This window comes from Prionailurus viverrinus, chromosome C1 (genome assembly GCF_022837055.1).
Source record: "Prionailurus viverrinus isolate Anna chromosome C1, UM_Priviv_1.0, whole genome shotgun sequence".
In the NCBI taxonomy this organism is placed as follows: Eukaryota; Metazoa; Chordata; class Mammalia; order Carnivora; family Felidae; genus Prionailurus; species Prionailurus viverrinus.
The window spans coordinates 4,606,637-4,625,427 of record NC_062568.1 but is presented as its reverse complement, the minus strand read 5'-3'; the positions used below and the strand labels follow the sequence as shown (position 1 = coordinate 4,625,427).

General features: G+C 46.8%; 1 protein-coding gene across 1 annotated transcript in view; it reads right to left on the bottom strand.

The window, feature by feature from the left end:
- The window catches only part of DNER (delta/notch like EGF repeat containing), a 321,726-nt gene that overhangs the window by 101,630 nt on the left and 201,305 nt on the right, over positions 1 to 18,791 (bottom strand). The gene's annotated exons all lie outside the window — the stretch shown is intronic.

Genomic DNA, 18,791 nt, shown 5'->3' with positions numbered 1-18,791 from the left:
TCCACCACTGCACTGTGGCCACCATGGAGTCCAACTGTCCCTAAAGTCACCAAGCTTCTTCTCACAGTCTTTAATGGTGTTTTCAGGCTGTGGCCTCAGGACCACACAAAGATGTGACAGAGACACAGGATACAATGAAAGCAGTTGTGGTCCTGCCCTAGAAAGAGAAGTGTGGCATGAATTTAAAACCATTACGTAACAAAGGGGCGCCTGGGTGGCCCAGTCAGTTAAGTGTCTGACTTCGGCTCAGGTCATGATCTCGCAGTTCATGGGTTTGAGCCCCGCATGGGGTATGTGCTGACCAGCTCAGAACCTGGAGCCTGCTTCAGATTCTGTGTCTCCCTTTCTCTCTGCCTACCCCACTTGCACTCTGTCTCTCTCTTTCTCTCTCTCTCAAAAATAAATAAACATTTAAAAATTTTTTTAAAAAAACTGTCATGTAACACAAAGCTCCAGAAGAAAGTCAGCAATAAACCTAGGGAAAGGGACTACAGGAAATGCAGGGGAGTTTCATCTGTAAGAGCAGGAAGCAGAGGTGGGGGGGGGGGGGGGCGGGTTAAAAATGAATTTCATAAAGGAGTAGAGGACATAAGAGAGTACATTAAAGTCGTCTCCAGCACCAGGTAGGGAGACGTGAAATCCAGTGATGCAGGGTAGGAAGTCTGCTACAAACTCGAGGGGAATGACAGATAAAATCAGAACAGTTAGGTCAAGATGTCTTATGAATCCAGGGGGTTGTGTGTTGTGAAATCAACCCCATTTGGAGAGTGTGAACCAGTGTTTACTGCCATTGGAGGCAATAAGGGAGAAGAGTGGCCTCTGTGTGTTCATCACGGACCTGAGAATTGTCCCGGATGCCCGGGTCTTGGGAGACAGGCAAAAATCTCTCTCCCGGAAACAACCTCCAACCCCTGAGTGCCTGTTCTAATTCGTTTGGGTCAAGAACTGCAATTAGCCGAGAATAACACAGCTCTCCCCTTAGCGGTCTGAGTCTTTTACCCCAGAAAGAGGAAGAACCGCATACACAGATGGTGACGTGATGTCAGAGATCGAGCAAAGAATGTGTTGTGATTGGGATAATTTGGTGCATGAGAGCGTCTATCAGACTTCGATTCAATTAAAATGTTCAGCTGAATAATTGATTTTTGATGCATGAATTTAAGTTGAAAGATAAGGCTAAGCCAGTATATGCTGAGAAGTTTAATGGAGCTTGAGAATCACTATGACTTATGTTTAATTCTTGAAAGGGAACAAACACAAAAGATCATTTCAGATCACCTTCCCTACGCAGGAAAGCCTAGAGTGGCCATCAGAAACCTCAGCCCTGGAGTCCCACCGCCACCTTGCACGAAGTGTTCCCTCTGAGCCTACACCCTTCCACGGCCACCCCTGCCATTAGCCGGGTCTCTGTGCAGAAATCACCTGCTCGGACCTCAGGCCTCAAGCCCTTCTTTATTCTTCTTCTTAGCACGTACCTCTACTTGACAAGACACAAGTAGACTTGTTACCTCCCCACCTAGAAGGTGACCCATGGAAGCAGGGCTTTGTCCTAGAGTCTCCTGCTGTCCCCCATAGGGTTCCTTCATGCTCCATCAATTATGTTTATTAACCAAAAGGCCTTTCTTTGTTGGTTTTCTTTCAACAACAAATTCCCTAAGAATTGGGAGTTCGCCTTTCTCGGTAATCTCTGAATCCTCGATACTTAAACATTTCCTAGCACAAATCAATCAACTTGCTTCAAGCTTCTGCCCTAAAATCAACCATATCTCTCAAGTTAGATTTAGCCTCTCCTTATGCAATAATACCCAGAACAGCATGGGCAAAATGTGTGATTGTTTTTTCCCTAACGCACATTAAAATAAATACATGGCTATTAAACTACGCATGTATCCTCTCAAACAGGTGCTATCTAAAATCACCTTGTGTTCTGCCACGGTCTATGCTTCCAATGCAGGGGACATCACAGTGGAGCAAGTGCTCTGCTAAAGGACCCCTCCTCCCCAGCCAGACTGGGATGGATGAAAAGTTATGCTGACCCCCTTCCGAGCTTCAGTCTTACTTCTCCAAGAAGCGTTCGGCACCTTCCACAGGCGCCTAAGACATGGCAAATCAACAGACCTGAAGCAGGACTCGTTGCCCTGCAACAGTCCATCCAGGTTTAATTCCCTAGGTCAGACTGATTCTCCACCAGGATGATTCTCTCTACCCTCCGACACCCGCTCCCCTCCCAGGGAACACTTGGTGATGTCCGGAGACATTGTCTATTGTTACACCACTGGGGGGTGCTACTGACATCTAGTAGATAAGAGTCAGGATGGTGCTGAACATCCACAGTGCACAGGACAGTCCCCTACAACAAAGAATGACCAGCCCAACGTGCCTCTCACGCCAGAGTTGAGAAACCCTGGTTTAGGTCAATGAGACCTTGGTCCTTCAGATTACAAACACTTGTCTTCATCCCAGTGCCTTTTATCTTCCCTTAAACAGAAATCTGTCCTTTCGAAGCAGGGATATCGAACCTTCAGCACATTGTTAGAAATCAAAATCCATTCATTGAATAAATAATGTAATAATTAGTTCCAAAATAGAAGACTATTGGAAATACCGCTCTCTCCTTTTAGGGAATCCCAGAGGTTTCATCATTTCTTTGGAGAACATTCTACTGCAACAAAGAAGATTTAAGAAAAGCTATGCCTTGGGATATATAATAAGGATGCCTTTCAAGGACATATGCGACGACTGGCAAAGCTCTCAACTCCAAATGGAGGCTTAGTGCTTTTAGAGCACCTGACCATGAGCAAGGATGTTGGACGAAATAAAGCACACGTACTAAGTGAAGGCCGGCAGATGGTAAAGCAACCAGATACCTTGTAGGAAATGCATTGAACTGAATAATCCATTCAGTGGATGCATTCCCAGATTACATTTGGTCTAATGTATACTTGGAGTCTTCAATTTTATACTATTTTGTACTTAAGTAGAAAACATAACTTTAAATGCATCCATGTATAGAGAGAAAAATGGCTAAGTTTTCCTGCGAGCATCCAAATGGTTTGGAGACAACTACATCCTAACAGTATCTTTTGATCGCAAGCAACATAACAAAAACCTGTACCCCACAGTACCCCCAAATCACTGTCTATGCTGGTTGTGCTCTTGTAATGAAGAAAAACCTTCTCGAGTTCAATGATAAATCACCAGTACGCAAAGTTGGCTAAATGAGTCAGGCTGTTAAAAAAACAAGGCCATAGATCAGTTGCTTTTCTAAACATCCTGCTTCCCTGCACAACTGTTTCTGTGCTTGTTTACTTCGAGATTCCTTTACGGAAACAAAGCTATTCCTCTGTGTTGCTTTGATTCAGGGAGGTAGGATCTAATTGTTTCTTTGGAGAGCCATCCTGAAAGCTTCCAAGGTGGGAAGGTGGCGGGAGCTATTTTTAACATTCCTGGTCTCTTAATAGCTGGCTGTGCAGTCAGGCGAAGCTACTCGTTTTGTACTGAAAAGCTGATGGCAGGGAGAGAACCCACCAGCCTCGGCTCCTGCCCTCGGGGGATCAGAGCAGCTGGGCTGGGGCTGCAGAGATGCAGGGCCTAATATTAGCACTCTGAAGCAAGAAATAAATAGCAGGAATCTGTGGGCCATCTAGACATTCAACCTCAGAGGCATCCAATTTCAAAGTCAGAAGGCAGGAATTATTTAACAGAAAAAAAGTAGTGAGATCTGCTGGCAGGGGAAAAACAAACACATCTGAACAAATGCAAACATGATTTAAAAACCAAGGGCAAAGGAAGGAAGACATAGAAGGCCCATCTGTGAAAGGCAGTCAATAAAATGTAATTAAAATCGGAATATGCAATAGACAGAAAAGCATGGAAGAAAGCTGACATCCAGAAAAATCAGGAAAAATTAATCTCAAAGTCAGAAAGTAACCAGATCGAATTAGCACACATAGGTAAGAGGCACAGTGGAAAGGACAGTGGCTTGCACAGTCAAAGGTCAGGGACGGCCATACAAAGCTCAGCTGAGTAGCACATCAAAGGACTGACTTTGACCTTCTCGTCCCCCTTGAGTGAAATATGGAAAATGACAATACATGGCTTCCAGGGTGGTTGTAATGACCGAATGAGACCCACTCTGAGCAGCATGGGCGTTGCTATCAATCTACATAGCTTGCACCGTGCCCGATTACATCACAGATGGCTCAATGTTTTTGAATGAATGACTAATTTACGGATTTTAACACTGCCAAGCAATAAGCCAATATTATTGGATCTCTCAGTTTTTAAAAGGCAGTTTAGACCAGCAGTTCTCCAAGGGTGGTCCCTAGACCAGAGGCATCAGCATCACCTGGGAACTCGCTACAAATGTAAATTCACCAGCATCATCCCAGACCTACAGAATCAGAGACTCTTGGGAGGGGGTGGGGCGAGCGGAGGGCAGAATACAGGCTACAATCTGGGCCTTAAGAAGCCCTCCAGGTGATTCTGATTCAAGGTACATGCTAAAGTCTGAGAACCACTGGTCCAGGAAACTAGCAGCAATTTTTAAAATATCAAATATTAATATTATTCATTTAAGAATTACACATGTGACAGATTACAAAAGAAAAAGACCGAAGAGTGAAAGTCAAATATTGCATGAAAGAGCCTTTACTGACTGCACTGCGGGCACATGTTTTTTCTTTCTGTGACCGGGAGCCCCCAGGCTTGATGACCGTGCCTGTCACTGCATTGTTTCCAGATCTGCTTTCCTATTATTTAAGAGCAGGTGTTGGGGATTCGTGTCCCCCAACCCCTACCACACAGCCAGGGACTCTGGAAGTACATTATAAAGTAATTAATGACTACGTAGCACCATGCATCGCTATTTTTAGAATAATCTCTTTCGTTCCATTTTCCTAGAACGCAAATAAGAAACTGTGATCTTGGTAGAGGCCAGACGATACGTGACACCTATAGGGTCTAATCTGGTGATTACAAAGTGAGAGAGATTTCAAGAAATTTCCTTTCATTAAGGATGTCCTGATGACTCTCCAAGAAAAACTGAAACCAAAGGGAGAAAAGTATTACATTAAGAATTTATGCCACGAGGGGCGCCTGGGTGGCGCAGTCGGTTGAGCGTCCGACTTCAGCCAGGTCACGATCTCGCGGTCCGTGAGTTCGAGCCCCGCGTCAGGCTCTGGGCTGATGGCTCAGAGCCTGGAGCCTACTTCTGATTCTGTGTCTCCATCTCTCTCTGCCCCTCCCCCGTTCATGCTCTGTCTCTCTCTGTCCCAAAAATAAATAAACGTTGAAAAAAAAAAAAATTTAAAAAAAATAAAAAAAAAAAAAAAGAATTTATGCCACGAGACAGACAGGTTAAGGGACTGACTTCAAGATATTTATCGGCTGAATTGTAGGTTTGTATAATAAACCAAGCTATAGGGAAGGTAGGTATTCGTTCTCTGAGAAAGAATTTTTTTTATTTTTTTAAATTTTTTTTTTAAACATTCATTCATTTTTGAAAGGCAGAGAGAGACAGAGCATGAATGGGGGAGGGGCAGAGAGAGAGGGAGACACAGAAACAGAAGCAGGCTCCAGGCTCTGAGCTGTCAGCACAGAGCCCAACATGGGGCTCGAACTCACGGACCGTGAGATCATGACCTGAGACAAAGTCGGCCGCTTAACCGACTGAGCCGCTCAGGCGCCCCGAGAAAGAATTTTTGATGAGTGAAAATTCACAGCTGGGGAATCTGAGACACGTTCAGAGGAGTGAAGATGCGTTCCCACGAAGCAAACACACAGCGTGAGCCAAAGCAGGGTCACGGTACCAAACAGGCACTCTTGGACGCACTGGCTGAGGCCCCGGGGAGGACGATGGGGCTGCGGCCTCAAACCCACACGCTGCGGAGCTGGGGTACCAAAGCAGCATCCGTGAAGGTTTCTGATCGGAGTGCAGACGTGGGGAAGGCGTGTCCGAGACCGGTCGCTTCCTGTTCTCACCCACTTCAATTTAGGGGGAGGGCTTAACTCTCGTCCCTTCCTCGGGCATAGGCACTATGGATGGGCAAAACGGGGGCAGGGTGGGGGGGGCACGGGCCCAGCCTCTGGGGAGGCAACAAGGAGGGCAAAAGCGCCCATCCGCTGAACCTGTACTAGCACTGAGAGGCTCAAAGAGGTGCCCTTGGCGCATCCCCCATTCTGTGGCCGTGCGTAGATGTGTGCATGTGCATGTGTGGATGTGTGCGTTCTAACTCCTACAAGGTCGAGACTTGTTATTCCACTTCACAGGTGAGAACATTTGGGCTCAAGAGAGCAAGGTCGAGCTGGAGAGTGGCTCAACCTGCAATCGCACCCAGGACCACAGACTCCCAACCCCACATTTCTTTACTCCTCGTGTGTGTTATACTTCCTTTTCATGAGGCTTTTTGATTTTTTTAACATTCATTTTCAAAAGACAGAGACAGAGTGAGCAGGGGAGGGGCAGAGAGAGAGAGAGAGAGAGAGAGAGAATACAAAGCAGGCTCCAGGCTCTGAGCTGTCAGCACACAGCCCGACACGGGGCTCGAACCCACAAATCACGAGATCATGACCTGAGCTGAAGTCAGGCACTTAACCGACTGAGCCACCCAGGCGCCAAGGCCAGCACAGAGGCAAGGAAGAGCGGGCAGGGAGCGGGTCTTAGCAGAGGAGAAAAGGACCTTCTGAGGGTCTCACGTGGTCCACAGTGGCTCCCTAGACAGGGACGACACAGAGGAGCTTAGGCCAAGTCACTTGCCGGGGAAGCAGCGGTGGGGCACAGGGCAGGGCGCGGAACCGGCGGCTCGACAAGAATGGCAGCAGGGACAGCAGCCGACATTTGCTGGGTGAACACGGCACAGGCACCGTGTTCCCTAAACCTCACAGCACCCCTGGAGTGCGGTGCCGTGGGTTCCGTCAGCCTTCCCAGGTCACGGACAGGAAGCTGGACCCAGCGCGATGAAGCAATTTCCCTCAAGTCCCAGGGGAAATGAAGCTTCTGGAAGCAGGGCGGGGGGACCGTGGAGAGGGCGGACCGCCTTATCGCAATCATTCAGGCAGAAGGAGACAACAGCCTGGATCACGGCATGGGGGATGGGGGGGGGGGGGAAGAGCTGGGGCAGGTGGGAAATCGCTGTAAATCGAGCAAACCTGGTGACTGGTCCAAAGGTAAGACAAGGGGCTTCCAGGCTGAGTGACAAGGGTGGTGATGGCACCGTTGATAGAAACCAGAGCTCTGGAAAAGGTCAGGCTTGAAAGTGTGTGAGAGGCAGAGGGAGGGGGGCCCCGCAGGTCTGGGGTCGAGTCCGAGGAGGACATGAGCCGTTAGCGGCGCCTTGGTCCCAATTCCACTGGGGGTGCTGGAGCGGAGGCGACAGGCTGGAAGGAAGGGTCTGGAAGCCAGACACTTAGAGGCGACAGCTGAGAATGAGTGATTGCTGCCGAAGGCAGAGGGAGGTGGCAGCAGAGGGGCAAGACGGTGGCTCCTGAGAGAGAAAGGGGAAAGGAAGGAGGGGAGGAGGGTTGGACCGGTTTCGGGAGAACAGACACCACGCAAGCCAGGCGAGAAACGCTTCTAAGGGGATGAGGACAAAGAAAGAGCCCTGGAAATTAGTGGGGAGGACACTCCACCAATAACCTTGGGGAGAAGCTTCATGATGTAAAGAGAAAGGAAGTGTAACTAAATGGGCAGGAAATCACAACATGGCCACAGATGGAGGTGTGGCCGTGATGAAGAAGATGAGGGGGAGAGAGAAGGGGGGGAGGGGGAGGGGAGGGAAGGACGAAGGGGGAGGGGAGGAAGAGATCAACATATGGAAGCAGCAGCAGGCACTTCCTAAATTTCTGCCTGTTAAGGGGCTGGATTTAAGATGAGACCTCGGCACCACTGCTGATGAGACGCCAAGGACGAAGTTAGAAGAGGAAGGACGGCAGAGACAGAGAGACCGAAGAGGGCGGAAGCATAAGACCCTGGAGGAGGAGTGAAGGGAGATGGTAACCAGGGTAGGGTTCACAGTAGCACCATTCGCCACCACCAAACGGTGGAAACAACCCAAGTGTGCGCCAGTGGGTGAACAGATAAACACGAGGAGGGGTCTGCAGACAACGGGACATTATTCAGGCAGAAAAAGGAATGAAGCTACTTGCCACGACATGGATGAACCTTGAAAAGCCAGACACGAGGGGCCGCATAGCGAATAATTCAACTTACATGAAATGTCCAGGATGGGCAAGTCTATAGAGGCCGGAAGTAGATCGGTGGTGGCCGTGGGCTGGGGGGAGGAGGTGGCAGAATCGGGGGGCAGCAGGCAAAGGGGAGAGGGCTGTTTTCTGGGGACACGACCGTGTTCTAAAATGGACTGTTGCAACTCTGTAAATATTCTGAAAATCACTGAATTCTACCCTTCGGCGGGGTGTGGATCGTATCTCAATGAAGCTGTTGTTAATGAAAACCTCTGGAGCCTTCCACATCTCCCCACGGCCACTCACACCCCCCCCCACACCCCCAGCAAGTGTTACCAGCAACACCGTCACCATGTCCCAGACCCAAACTTCCACCGCTGACGGCACCACGGTGCTCCAGTCGCCGTTCTCTCTTGCCTGGAGAGTAGTCTCCCAATTTCCCGTCCCTATGTTTCTTCTTCACCAGGTTTCAGAGTGACCCTTTCAAGAGAGAAGTCAGATGGCTTGCCCTAGTTCACACTAGGGCTGTCGCTTTCACGATAGAATCCCTGTCCTTCCTCCGTGGCCCAGTCCAGCTTCCTTCCCAGCACCAAGTCTCATCATTGGCTCTTAGACACTGTGCACGTACTCCTGCCTCAGGACCTTTGCGTGTGCCATTCCCTCTGCCTGGATGCTATGCCCCCCAACAGTCACATCGTTCCCAAGCTCACAAGCTCATTGTATTCAGGTCTCTACACAAGCAGTTTCCCTTCAGAGAAGCCTCACCTGATCACCCTCATGCTCCCATTTCTTTTGATCTCTTCACCTGTTTTATTTTTCTTCATAGCACCTATCACTTCCTGGCCCTCTCCCTTAACTACATACACACACACACACACACACACCAAGAAACACACATGCTCACATTGTTGATTCCTCTCCCTCACTACAATGCAGCCTCCATGAGCATGAGGACATTACTGTTTCACAGATGTAGTCCTGGCACCTGGCAAATTCCTGGCACGTAGGAGATACTTGATAAGCAATTGTTGAATGAATGAGCGAGCCTCACTATTTTAAAGGTAAGGACACCCGAGAGCTGAGAGGTTGGGAGGGTCACGCAAGGTCATTTAACTAGTAAATGGAAGGCGCTGGATTGAAACCCTGAGCAGCAGGTTACAGTTTGGTTTGTCCCCCGGTCCCAGCTGGCACCATCTCTTGTCCTGCGAGTGGGTGAAGAGCCATCATGGGTCATGCATTCGCAGCCCATCGGAGAGGGCCATGCCCTCTGCCCTGTTCGTAACTAATGGAAAATTCACAAACCTGTGAATATGTTGCAGTGAAATGTACTCTGACCCAAAGATGGACACAGAGTGGAGAGGCCTGAAATCCTGTCTCCCACAAGCTTGCAGACCTTGGTCAAGTCCTTCAGTCTCCTGGGGTCACCCCTGCTCTCCCTGCCCCAAGACCAGAGACGAGCTCTGAGGTGCCCTCCACTCGGAACCTCTGAACTAAGCCACGTGCAAAAACCCTCATTCACCTGCCCACACACTCACTTCCTGAGCTGAGTGAGGCTGGGTGTGAGGACCTACAGCCCATCCTACTCAGGGCTTGTCTCCAGGAGGAGGTGACCTGCTTCTGACTCACCAGTCAAAGGCATCTGAACACCTATCTGAGTGACACTGAGTAGAGCTGGGACGGGAACACATGAGATGTTCTCTGTGCCTTGGAAATGCCAAGCTTTAAAAAAAAAATAGGCTGAAATCACCAATAAGCTGGAACAATGAAGGGCTCTGAAGTTGAAAAATGCTTTGTGCAAAATGCTAATAATATTTCAGCAGTGGCAGTTTGGAACATGCATCGCAGCTATTCTTTTCAGAAAAAGAAATAGCTCCTCTGAGGAAAAACTATATTCTCAATATTAGAAGGCTTTTCTAAAATAAATCCTGATTAAGGAAGTTAAATTTCAATTTAATCAGGCATTCCACATTCACTAATGTGCAAGGCATGGGGTTTGACACTGACAGGGGATGGAGAAATCAAGAATTTCAGGCCAGCCACAATCTGGTGGGGCAGGTGAAAAACACATATGCTACACAGAGAAGCCCGATGAAGAGAGACAAGAAAATTGAGTCCCTACTACTGCATATCTGTGTGCGCCTCATATAGAATTTCATCTCGTTCTGTTCATTCATTCATTCATTCATTCAACAGATCTTTACTGAGCCCTACTGTGTGCCAGGCCCTGGGCTACATACTGAAGATACAAGTCCACAGAACAGACCAAGAGCTCATGTTCTCATTTGGTATACATAAGTCATGATGAGGGTTGCCATAATCTTGCAGAGTCAGAGAAGCAGACCCAGAAAGGTGTGTGACTTGCCCAAAGAGTCCCACTAGAAAATGGTAAGGACACAGCATGATTTGCACTGCTGGCTCTGGAACTGTAGTCCAGTGGGATGGGTAGGGGTCTAGTCCACAGCGCAGATGAGTGGTGTCTAGTCCACAGGGTAGATGGGTGGGGGTCTAGTCCACTGATGGGTAGGAGTCTAGACCACAGGGCAGATGGGTAGGGGTCTATTCCACATGGTAGATGGGTACAGGTCTAGTCCACAGGGCAGATGGGTGGGGGTCTAGTCCACATGATAGATGGGTAGGGGTCTAGTCCACAGGGCAGATGGGTGGAGGTCTAGTCCACAGGGTAGACGGGTAGGGGTCTAGTGCACAGGGTAGATGGGTAGGGGTCTAGTCCACAGGGTAGATGCATAGGGATCTAGACCACTGATGGGTAGGAGTCTAGACCACAGGGCTGATGGGCAGGAGTCTAGACCACAGGGCAGATGGGTTGGAGTCTAGACCACAGGGAAGATGGGTAGGGGTCTAGTCCACAAGGTAGATGGGCAGGGGTCTAGTCGACAAGGTAGATGGGCAGGGGTCTAGTCCACAGGGCAGATGGGTGGGGGTCTATCCCCACGGTAGATGGGTAGGAGTCTAGTCCACAGGGCAGACGAGTAGGGGTCCAGTTCACAGAGTAGATGGGTAGGGGTCTAGTCCACAAGGTAGATGGGTAGGCGTCTAGTCCACAGGGCTGACGGGTAGGAGTCTAGACCACAAGGCTGACTCTAGCACCTGGGGCTCATGTAACCTCAGGAAACAAGGAGGGTCTCCAGGAAGCTCATTTTGGACCAGACAGTATGACACTGGAGCTAGATGGGAAACAAACAGGGAAAACAGCCCACATTTCAGGTCTAATTGGCTGGGATTTATGATTGCAATCTGGGCATTCTGCCTCCAGAGCCTGTGCTCTTAAATAGTATGCTATAATTTTAAAAAAGAAGAGCCCCTTCTGGTTCTGTCCTTCACATGAGTTTGCCACTTATTAATTCTCACATCTGGCCCAGATCCTGTTCACCTCATCATGGCCAACCACTGTCACTGGGGGAGTTCACAGCTTCTTTGTCACAAGAAAACCAAGTGGCCGCAACTATTTCTAAATATGGTGCTGTCCTTCAGAGAGTCTGGTAACTTCTGGCACCTCCCTTGCTTCTGTCCCTGTATGTGTTCTCTTAGAGAGGTCTCAGAGCTTCTGATGAAATCCACACCACATCAATGTAAACAGAAGGCCACCAAGGGCTTGAACAAACTCTGTTGCCAAAGTCAATAACCTCCTCTTAGGTTCTCCTGAACTATTTGACGTTGTTGACAATCCCCTTCTTTTTGAAAACTATTGCAAGGAAGTTTCAAGAAAAATATCAATCACACTTGATAAAAAAATCCCCTGCCCCAAATGAAAATTTTATTGGCTATAATCTATAATTCATTTTACATCATAGACACATGTATATGACACTTATCAATGTTTTCCTACTGAAAAAATCATCTCCTGCTTTCAAAAAATTGTCATAAAAATCAAAAGGACAACTGAAGTAGAGTTTATTACTTAATCAACTCTACACCCAATCTGCCATATTCATACATCTCTAACTTACCATGACTCAAAAAAATTATATTTGTATGGACATTTGACATAGAACTGAAAGCAAAATATAAAAATATTAGCAAATTTGGATCTGAGCTTCTTCACTGATAATATTTTCACCAAGAAATGCTCTCCTATCAAGAGGAATAAGCATTCCATCAAGACAGCAATGTCTCCAAGGAGAGACTTTGTTGGGAGTTTTTGTTCTCTGGTGAGAAGAATCTGGTTCGAGGGGCGCCTGGGTGGCGCAGTCGGTTAAGCGTCCGACTTCAGCCAGGTCACGATCTCGCGGTCCGGGAGTTCGAGCCCCGCGTCAGGCTCTGGGCTGATGGCTCAGAGCCTGGAGCCTGTTTCCGATTCTGTGTCTCCCTCTCTCTGCCCCTCCCCCGTTCATGCTCTGTCTCTCTCTGTCCCAAAAAAATAAATAAACGTTGAAAAAAAATTAAAAAAAAAAAAAAGAATCTGGTTCGAATTCATTCATTCATCAAACAAGGTAATTTCTCATGATCAAACGTGCAACAACCAGAGCAAAGCAGGACAAACAGTTTTAAAGGAAAGCAGACTTCATATTCTTTGAGAGTTCTTATGCATTTACCTGGGGCTTCAGAGGTCAATTAATTGATGTTAATTAACCTGTAAATAGTTCTTCCACAAAGAAAATGTATTTTTCCTATAAAAAATAAGTTTCTTGAGGATGTTCAGGACTAAATTAAGTAGAAAACTCATTTTGAGAAACCAGTCCTTTTTCTTTTGACAAAAGTGTGTAATATTGCTTCTCTTAGGAAGACACCTGTTTGACGTGAGGATGCTGAAGGAAATGACATGGGCCTGGGCCACATATCTGTACCAGGAAAGTGCTCAGCAAGATGCTGAAGAACATGGGCTTTGGAGGCAGGCAGAGGGCCTGGGTCAAGTCCCAGCCCCAACAGTTATTGGCATGTGCACCTGGTATGACAGAAACCATGCAAATGTTCACCTCGTCTCCTCTTCCTAGTCAAAGCCTCTGGGGGCTAAGTGACTGAATTATGGCAAATGGCATGTGGTGGGGGTGGTATGAGATATTTCCAGGTGCTGCTCGCAGAACATCGCACCCAATCAGCTCCCTCTATCCTTCAGCAGTGACTGTGAAGGCCACCTCTTGATGGTGGCACCTTCATGACACAAAGGGACCTGGATCCCTGAGTTGCCACCTGGAGGGAAGTGCCTTCATCAGACTATGACACGGGAGAAATTAACCTTTTCTTGGGAGCCACTGAGGTTTGGCGATTGATATATTATTGCAGCACAATCAAATGTTACCCGAATATTCTTGGCCAAGTTACAAACTTCCTCATACCTCAGCTTTCTCATCTATACAATAGGTATAATTAAGACTGCTTAACTCAGAGATTGTTCTAAGAGCAACCTTGCAGAGCACTTAGCATGGGCCTGGCATGTGGTAAACAATAAGCATTAGCTATTTTGTGTGCACACACAGACAAGCATGCAAATACACGTTAGCTATCCGTATGCGCACGCATGCACACACGCTTGCCTTGACTGCCCTGAAAAGCTCATGGAGAGGCAGAGCTGGAAGCTAGAAGTGGGAGGGGCTTATCCTGCAAGGAACACGAATTGAGAAGGTAGAGCCCTACTTAAGGAAACAGCAGGAAGAAGTCAGAAAGTAGACAAGCAAAGAGAGTGGGAGCACCAGGGTAACATTTCCTAAATCTCATCTAGCTCTGATCAGGACTGCTCTAGAGCATAGCAGGAATGGAGGCCATGGAGAAGAGACCCACACAGGCCCAGCTCTGTGAAAGGCAAGGAAAGAAAGCTTTGGGGAGTCGGGGAGACCCTGACAGAGGCAGCGCGACTGAGAGATCCCAGCCCGTGCGAGGCCACCTTACGTGAAAGACACGCTATAGATTCAAGGCCAGCAGGGAAGACAGAAATAGCTGCTGGGGTTCTACAACTGCCTTAAACTTGTACAAAACAAGAAAGGGCTCCTCATATGTGGAGGGATTTCCTCACAAGTGGAGAACCCTAAGCAAACCACACGCCTTTCAGGAAGAAGCTCAGAGAACAACACATTCCAAATGCAGGGGAGATTATTTACACTATTTTATAAAGTTGTTTAAACTCTGACCAATGCACAAAGGCATCTATATCCTTAATAAAAATGTGTATTATTTCATGAAAATTGAGAAGTCCTCAATCTGTGATATTCAGGAAATAGGACAACTGTTAGAAATAGCTTATTAGAGGGGCACCTCAGTAGCTCAGTCAGTTAAGCATCCGACTCTTGATTTCAGCTCAGGTCACAATCCCAGGGTCCTGAGATCGAGCTCTGCATCAGGCTCCACACTGGGGGTGGAGCCTGCTTATGATTCTCCCTCTCCCTCTGCCCCTCCCTCACTTACGCTCTGTAGAAAGGAAGGGGAAGGGAGGGAGGGAGGGAGCGAAGAAAGAAAGAAAGAAAGAGAGAGAGAGAGAGAAAGAAAGAAAGAAAGAAAGAAAGAAAGAAAGAAAGAAAGAAAAACAAATTTACAATGTGGTGTTATAAGATAGTTTTGTTGTTTTAATGGAAGAAAAAAAAAGATGATCAGTTTATAAATCAAGATCAATTTGCCTGCCATCTCTTGGGTTCCTGATGAACTTACTGGCAATCACCAAACTCCCTGAGTCTATCTAAGTAGAATTATTAAAATTCATATTCTTAAAATGCAACTCCCTAGCCCTACGTCAATTGAGAGTCAAAGTATTTTTTATTGTTATTGCTATTACTGTTATTCAAAGTACCAATTCCCCAATTCCCCAAGGAGAATCCTGTATATCTGTATGTGCCTCATAGCCAGGATGTGCTATTAACATGGAAGATGTTAAGTCATCTTAGATAAAGGTGAAATCCTTTTTCCCACTAATAAGTAAAAATAATTAGATATGCTTCTGAAAAATTTCAAATCAATGGGTAAATCATCACAGTGCAGAAACGCCTGAGAGTAAGCACAATTAAAAATGTATTAGGCATCCAGTCATTCCTAACTCTGTCAGTAGCTTTGTAGCAGGTGGGACACAATATAAAGTTTCAAATATTACATATTTACACAAATGGGGTATTTTCAAAAAAGAAGAAAAATAAAATGATAGTAAAAGATGAAATTAGCTCCCTATCTCAAGAAACATATACAAAAATAAAATTCATACTAAATAAAGGCTGGCAAAATTGAATTTTTAAATGCTTACTGGAAAATATAGGTTAATATCTTTTAGTTCTCCAGGTAAAGAAATACTTTCTTAAATAGTACATAAAATGTAGTAACTAGAGAAGTGTGCAGAATACAATAAAAATGTCCATTCATCAAAAGATCCCTCAAAGCGAAAAGACAGCTTACAAAGGAGAAAATACTTGCAGTTCATACAGCTGACAAATGGTTAGGATCAAAAAGAAACAAAGGACACTTACCAACCAACAAGAAGAACACACACACACACACACACACACACACACACACGAGCAAGAGATAGGAAAACAGTATTTCATAGAAAAGACACACACGTGGCTAATAAACATATGAAGAGGAGCTCGGGGTCACTAGTGAGCCACAAAATACAGAAACCACAATGAGACACCTTTTCGCACCCATTGAGTCAGCAAAAATGAAAACTTCTGATACTACAAAACATTGAAGAGGGTGTGAATTCACAAGACCAATTATGCATCACACGTGGGAGTATATAAGAACGTGACCACTTTGGGAGATCCTCTGACATGACACCCCCCCCCAAAACGATCAATTACGTATCCTATATTCCAACAACTGCAGTCCTAGGTATATACCTAAAACAATCTCCAGCACACAGACGACCAAAGATACATACCCAAATGTGCCTGTCGGTCCCGGTCCACAGGGGAATAGGAGAATGGAATTTGATACAGCAGTCCAAAAGAACGAGCTCAAACAATATGGACACATCTCATGAAAAAAGCAAGCACCAGAGAATTACATGCATGATACCATAACATGAGTCATGCATGGCACGGTTTTTATAAACATGAAAATAATTAAAGTAAAACTAAATTCTTCTATGAAAACATGTAAATAGCCTAACTTTACAAAAAGGAAAACCAAGGACAGATCAACTCAAGATTCAGAGTGATCATTCCCTGCAGATGGGAAGGGGAAGTCAAGGAGTGGGCTAATGAAGAAACTATTTGACTAGTTATGGGGTTGAACTTCTGGTTTTGATGTTGGTTTCACCAGGGATTATTACAATATTAAAATAGCTAAGAAAATATACAAAAGCAGGTTGCAGACAAAATGAGAGAGTGTCACCAGCCAAGCATTATGACCATTCCAATTCTGTGCACATGAGCTCCTTTAATAAAAGGGATAAATGCCCTTTGAGAACAGACTTAGGTAAAATATCAAACTGAAATCATTACAGTCCAGACAGTGACAAGCTCCACCCACCAACCCTGACTGGGACTATTTATAGAAGGTTCGTTATTTGTTCTAACACGACTTACAAAGCGGAAATTGAAAACATCTTAAAGATCCATCACTAGATGGATTAAAACATGAGGCCATGTTCATATGCTTTCATTAATTCACCTCATCAGCACATTGACAGAGTGCCCACAATTTGTCAGACACTGTGGGACACAGTGATGAGCTAGACCGACTGGGGCCCCACTCCCATGGGGTTAACTCTGGTGGGGAAGACAGGCTATAATCAAAGGATCACACGTGTAAATGTGCCCTGAAAACAGATGAGGGCTGTCAAAGAAAGGAGCCTGGGGTTATGGAAGGGAAAGAGGGAGGGAGAACCATTTAGTGACACTTCCCCGGGGACAGGGGGCATTTAAGAGAGATCTGAAACAGAAACCTGGTGGTATATATCTAGGCGAAAGGAAGGCAGAAGAGGGGCCGCGTAGGAACAAAGAAGCGAGACAGGCCTGCAGCAGAAGGGAGCTCAGGCCGTCAGGGAGATGAAAGGCCGAGGTGGCCAGACCCAGAGCACGGTGGGCAGTGCGGTGAGATGGGGCTGGAAAGGCGGGTGAGCAACAGGTCACAGAGGAGGATGAGGCTGAGGATATCAGTCTATTTCCAAAGAGCAATGGGAAGAAGGGGTTTAAGTAGGAAGGCAACTACATCAGATCGGCACTGGAAAATGGTCACCTGCCACCATGAGGAGAATGGAAGGTATGGGGACAAAAGCCGGTGCTCACTTTAACAGGATCACTCTGGTTCAGTGTACCGCATGGTCAGGAGAACATGGAGAAGCGGTGGGAGGTACCCCAGTAGCACAGACAAGGGGCAGAGGCAGCTAGCTTAGGGGTAGCGTTAGAGGGGCTGCGGAGAGGGTGGTAGACTCGAGAGGTCTCTAGGCAGTAAAAATGGAGACCACTTGGAGGTAGAAGGGGTGTGGACAGTGAGGGAGAGGGAGGCACCCAGGACGACTTGCAGATACATGTACAGCTGATGGAAATAGACGGGACACTGGAAGCTGAGCAGAGTGGGGCTGGGGCATGATGAGCTCAACTGTGCAATGGCTGAGCTTAAGGTGGCCCGGGACATCTCAAGGGGGATGTCAAGTAAGCAGTAGATAAGGGGGTCTGGAGGGAGTCTGACCTGGAGATACAAATTTAGGAGACACGCTGTGTGATTGTTAAAATGAATGAGGCAAATCCATATGTAGTGACGTGAAAGGTTGTCTATGATGTACTGGCAAATATACACATGCTATAATCACTTTTTTTTAAAAAGCGTATAGAAAAATAACCATCTGGGGGCGCCTGGGTGGCGCAGTCGGTTAAGCGTCCGACTTCAGCCAGGTCACGATCTCGCGGTCCGTGAGTTCGAGCCCCGCGTCGGGCTCTGGGCTGATGGCTCAGAGCCTGGAGCCTGTTTCTGATTCTGTGTCTCCCTCTCTCTCTGCCCCTCCCCCGTTCATGCTCTGTCTCTCTCTGTCCCAAAAATAAATAAACGTTGAAAAAAAAATTTTTTTTAAATAAATAAAAAAGAAAAAAAGAAAAATAACCATCTGATGTCCAAGAGAAATATACACGCTCACATGTAGATGCGCGTGCACGTGCGCGCACGCGCGCGCACACACACACACACACACACACACACACACACACACTGGGTCTGGAAAGAATTTATCAGGTTATTTACCTATCCCTGTGATCGATCTTTTGGTTGGAAGAGATGAGTGAAGAACTTTCGTGTATTCATATAAACTTCAGCATCGTTCGGTCCCGTTTCTGACAGTGAGCACTTCCATCACTCCAACTGCCCCTTCTCTCTATCCCTCTGGCCTTCCCCAACTCCCACCTCTTCCTGAATCCCCACCCAGGGGCCAATGTTGGCAACAGGACGAGATGGAAAAGGAAAGGTGATGCCAGTTTTGCACATTATCTTACAGTGAAAAAGGAGAAATTTGGGTTTTGCTTTTAAGCTGTATCGAAAGAGCGTATCAGAATGTTCACGGTAATGCATTCCTGCTCCTTGAGGGCTAATAACTGAATTGGCTGAGCAGTTAAGTCAATTGAGATAACTGTGGAACACAGAAGTCTGTGGGCATACTGGCTTCTGTGTTCTCCTACTGGTCACCCATTGTGCTCCAAGGATTCGAAAGTCTCATGTAAAACCCACGAATCCCTCACACT